A 6000-nucleotide genomic window follows, 5' to 3' on the forward strand; every position below is an offset into this window, starting at 1 on the left:
AAATCCATGTATCTATTCCGCGAGACAACCGGACTGTAGGTATTAAACCACAGAGCACTGCCGCAATGGAATACAGCCATACCGTAGTACACCATGTATTTGTACCGCGAAATATCTCACCTCTATTGTAGGGTCCCATGTATTTGTGCCGCGAGGCCTCTGGCATATACCATAGCATACACACATATCTTAGCCGCGAGACACTCGGCCCCTACTGTAGTACAGCCACGTATCTGTTGCTGCGTGACACAACCGGACTATATGTATTAAACCATGTAGCGCTGCCGCAATGGAATCCAATGTACCGTAGTACACTATGTATTTGTGCCACAGACATCTGACCTCTATTGTAGGGTCCCATGTATTTGTGCCGCGAGCATCTGACATACACCATAGCCTACACACTTATCTTTGCCACGAGACACTCGACCCATACTGTAGTACAGCCACATATCTGTTGTGTGACACACCAGACTGTATATATTAAACCACATACCTGCGCCACAATGGAATCCATCTGTACCGTAGTACAAAATGTATACCGTAGTACACAATGTATTTGTGCAGCAAGACAGCTGGTCTCGATTGTAGGGTCCCATGTATTTGTGCCGTGAGGCCTCTGGCATATACCATAGCATACACACATATCTTAGCCGCGAGACACTCGGCCCCTACTGTAGTACAGCAACGTATCTGTTGCTGCATGACACAACCGGACTATATGTATTAAACCATGTAGCGCTGCCGCAATGGAATCCAATTGTACCGTAGTACACCATGTATTTGCGCTGCAAGACAGCTAGTCTCGATTGTAGGTCCCATGTATTTGTACCGCGAGCATCTGGCATATACCATAGATTACACTCGTATCTTTGCCGCGAGACACCCAGCCCTTACCTCAGTACACCCACGTATCTATTCTGCGAGACAACCGGACTGTAGGTATTAAACCACAGAGTACTGCCGCAATGGAATACAGCCGTACCATAGTACACCATGTATTTGTACCGCAAGATATCTGACCTCTATTGTAGAGTCCCATGTATTTGTGCCGCGAGCATCTGACATAGACCATAGCCTACAGTTATATCTTTGCCTCGAGACACCCGGCCCATACTGTAGTACATCCACGTATCTGTCGCATGACACAACCGGACCATATGTATTAAGCCACATACCTGTGCCACAATGGAATCCAGCTGTACCGTAGTACACCATGTATTTGTGCAGAGAGACAGCTGGTCTCGATTGTAGGGTCCCATGTATTTGTGCCACGAGGCCTCTGGCATATACCATAGAAAACACACATCTTTGCCGTGAGACACTCGGCCCTTATTGGCCTCTGGTATATACCATAGATTACACACATATCTTTGCCACAAGACATTCAGTTCTTACTGTAGTACAGCCACATACGTGTTCTGTCAAACAATCGGACTGTATGTATGAAACCATTTACCTGTGCCACAATGGAATCCAGCTTACCATAGTACACAATGTATTTGTGCAGCAAAACCTGGTAGGGTCTCTTGTATTTGTGTAGCAAGGCATCTGGCGTATACCACAGATTACACTCATATCTTTGCCATAAGACACCAGGTCCTTACTGTAGTACACCCACGTATCTGTGGCATGACACAACCGGACTGTACATATGAAACAGCTTACCTGTGCCTCAATGGAATCCAGCTGTACCGTAGTATACAATGTATTTGTGCCACGAGATAACTGGTTTCGATTGTACGGTCCCATGTATGGGTGCCGTGAGGCCTCTGGTGTATACCACAGATTACACACATATCTTTGCCACGAGACACCCTGGCCATACTGTAGTACACCCACATATCTGTGGTGTAAGACAACTAGACTGTATGTGTATTAAACCACATACCTGCACTGCAATGGAATCCAGCTATACCATAGTACACCATATATTTATGCAGCAAAAATCTGGTCACGATTGTAGGGTCCCTTGTATTTGCACCACAAGGCATCTGGCGTATACCACAGATTACACACATATCTTTGCCATAAGACACCAGGTCCTTACTGTAGTACACCCACATATCTGTGGCATGACACAACCGGACTGTACGTATTAAACCACTTACCTGTGCCTCAATGTCAATGGAATCCAGCTGTACCATGGTACACCATGTATTTGTGCCACAAGACAGCTGGTCTCAACTGTAGGGTCCCTTGTGTTTTTGCTGCAAGGTCTCTGGTGTATACCATAGTATACACACATATCTTTGCCACAAGACACTCGGCTGAAACTGTAGTAAACCCACATATCTGTCACATGACACAACCGGACTGTTTTAAACCACATATCGCTGCCGCTATGGAATCCAGCTGTACCGTAATACACCATATATTTGTGCTTCAAGGCATCTAACCTCTATTGTAGAGTCCCATGTATTTGTGCTGCGAGACATCTGTCATTTACCATACTATACACACATATTTTTGCCTTGAGACACCCTGGTCATACTGTAGTACACCCACATATCTGTGGCGAGAGACAACCGGTCTGTATATTAAACCACACATTTGTACAGCAATGGAATCCAGCTATACCATAGTACATAATGGATTTGTGCCACGAGGCATTTGGCGTATACCATAGCATACCCACATATCTTTGCCGTGAAACATCCGGCCCTTACATAGTTCCAGGACAGGGTCCGAAGCTTTGCAGAAACTCTGTCTTGGGGAAAAACAAGAGTATTGCAGTGTAGGCCAGGCACTAGGCAGATGCATGATGTACCTAGCTTCAGAACTGTGCCCGGCAGGACACACAGGTGACATCTCTAGGAATAGGGACTGTTTCCCCATGGCACTTCCGCAGGACATAAGGCTGAAGGACCACCATACTTCCATAGACCCAGAGGCACACTTCGGGCAGGATATTTATGGCAAGAATTCAAGTGCACAACTACATAGTATATTGTGGCGCACGCCTGATGCACTGCCACACAGATGTGTGGATGCCCCACAGCACAGCTACATGGCATGGTACGGTGCACATTACAGAAGATGCTCCTTGGCATGGGCCCACTGCGTACCTCCCAGCTACTGCCAGGTGGAGTCATTGCTGACAGTTTGTAGTCACGGGTGCGAGTTTTCTTGCATCTCATTTCCAGTGCCACCTGGCAACCAACCCCGCACTTGTTCTGCAAACACTTCCCCGACTTGCTCAAAGGTGAATAAAACATTGAGGCAAACACGGAATTGTCTCAAGGTGGTCCCAATAGTTCCCAAGCAAGCCCCCAAACCTGATTTCTCCAACCCTGAGGTTTCTGTATGCCAAGGGGATATGCAGGACTCACATCCCCCACACAGGCCCCCACCTGCTCCTCAACTGCACCTCCCTCAGACACACCCAAAAGAGCATCAGCTGGTGGGCTGAGAGCTTGAATTTTGATTGTCTAAGGCTCCTTCTAGAGCGGAGGAGCTTTTATCTTTTCAAAGAAACGTCAGCAAGGAAGGAGCAGTAGTTCCACCCACAGAGCACCTTCCTGGAGAGTTTTCTGTCCTTCACTTCCCTATTTGGCCAGCATTACCCTTGCCGGAGGCTTCAGCGAAGCCTGTAGGTCACAAAAACTCTCTAGCTGGGCAAATTCTGCAGTGGGTGGAGTGGGGAAGGGCTCCTTCCTATGCCACTGAGAGCTAGATTCTTAGGGGACATCTGGGGGACCCAGTATCTGGATGATGGCTATTCAGTGGTTTACTGTTACCTTGGGGCTCTGATGTCATTTACCCCATGGAATGTTCCTTGGTGTTTTTTGTTTTTCCTGTTATAGCAGTAGGATTCAAACTTAGAACCTTGCTTGTGTTTTGTAGGTGCTCCACCATTAAACCTTACGTTACTGGATCTTGACCTCAGTTCCCAGAGGTAGCTTTAGTCTCTGGGTGGAAGTTCCACCTTAGCCCTTGGCATTCGTATATCCAAAGAGTCTAGAATGTTTGGGCTCAGGCTCCATCCCAAGCCCCCTCCCCTGGGAGTTCCCTCAGTCCAGACTCTACCTCCAAGAAAGCCCGTCAAATGATGACCCTTCCCCAGAGATGCTCAAGACCACTCTCACGGGGTAGTTAAATTGTACCCCAGAGAACAAATGTGGTTTTTCTGGTGTTCCTTTCCCAGCTCCTCTTTGGAGAGGTAGACAGCCATCTGGGAGCATTGGTATCCATCCATTAACCTGGGTTTTTTCTAATTCAGTTTGATTTGGTCTGATTCTGATTATCATGTCAGTGGAGAGGCTTATGGGGTATAAAAACTTTTCAGTCTCCAATACTGCAGGTGCTGAAGTCAGGACAGTCAGTGCACTTTGACCTCCTCTGTTGTCAGCTCTCAGGTTGGTTATAGATGTCTGTAGATTGTATAGATGAAACTGAGAAGGGTAGTGTTTCCCCAGGAAAGACAGGCGCTATACTTAGGGCTGGAGGGACAGATAACCTGGGACAGGGGCATGGCAGATCCCAAGAGTTTTCTAGAATCTTTCACGATGAAAACCATAGGTTTGAGAATGCTATAAGGATACAAGCAGGTGTCCCCTGAAAGGTTGGTGAGATTCTGGTATGTGTTAAATGCCAACCGCTAGCACAGATACATGACAAGTTGAAGGAACAAAGTAAATCCCTTTGGACAACTGAGGCTGAGGAACCTGGTGGCAGAAGGGATGCTCCTGTTGTCACGCCAACAAAATGATCCAGAATGCCTCCCTGATGTTGGCTGGAACCTGTCTCATTTAATTCTCCCGATAGCCCAACATGGAAACTGTCGCAAAATTATAATCTTTAAGACAATTATAGGAATATTTCTTTTCTTTTTGAGGGGGAGGGGATGGTGAAAACCATATGAACAAAAACCAAAGAACCCAATGGTGTGTGACTGAAAAAAGGCATTGTTCCTCCAATCCTTTCTCACCCTGCTCCCCTGTGTAACCTGGCAGGGCACATGGTGTGTGTGAGAGCATGCATGTGTGTGTATGTGTGTGTCTCTGTGTGAGTATATATCTGTGTCTCTGTGTGTATATATATATGTTTATATGTATATGTGTCTCTTTGTGTGTATGTATATGTCTGTGTATGTGTTTGTGTATGTCTGTGTATTTCTGTGTGTGTCTCTGTGTCTATGTCTGTATATAGGTGTGTATATTTGTGTGTGTGTGTCTGTGTATGTACGTGTGTTTGTATATGTGTATGTGTGTGTCTATGTGTAAGTGTCCATGTTCTGAATGTGTCAGGAGTGGGAAGGCTATTGTGGAGGAAAGATCTTATTTGTGGGGCACAATGTCACCCCAAGAGGGTCTGGGCCCTCAGGGTTCGCAGGGTCTCCTTCTCTCTCGCTAGGTTGTGATCTGTCTCAATGTTTGTTTGTCTGGTTGGTTAGTTTTGGCCTGGTGGCTGGCAGAGTCCCCTCTTGTCTTGTAAAAAGAGATGCCTTAAGGGGCTCCTTGGGAGTTCGGAGGCCCTGGGGTGAAAGGGCCTAGGCTTGACGGGCTTTCTGAGAATTTTACCTTCTTCTGAAAACAAGTTCACACAAATTCCCCTTCCCCTTGCTACCTAGACACTACTCTCTCTTGAAATGCAAAGGCAGGGAAAGGAACGCTCGAAGGCCCCTCCAGGCGCCTTAACTGCTGTGGAGAGGTTCCCCAAGAGCAAGGGCTGAGCCTCACAAATTCCTGGGGGGCAGTCATGCGTATTTCCTTTCAATCCTCAGGAAATCAAAGTGCAGGTGCTAAGAGAAAACCACGTGCTGAACAAAGCTACCCCTGGCCCAGGGGCTGACTTACAGCTACTCTCTCTTCTTGACCACATGTTAGGGGTTGGACCAAAGGGGGGGGGCGGGGACACACCATCTTTTCTCCTTCTTAGCTTCTTTCTTTTCATCCCTCCCCCCAAACACTCCCCTCATGGATCCAGGGAGCCCATTAATGGGTTGTTGGCAAAATGGCTGCTCCCATGAACAGGCAGGTCTTACAATCCTAGGAGAAT

This window comes from Chionomys nivalis, chromosome 10 (genome assembly GCF_950005125.1).
Source record: "Chionomys nivalis chromosome 10, mChiNiv1.1, whole genome shotgun sequence".
NCBI lineage: Eukaryota > Metazoa > Chordata > Mammalia > Rodentia > Cricetidae > Chionomys > Chionomys nivalis.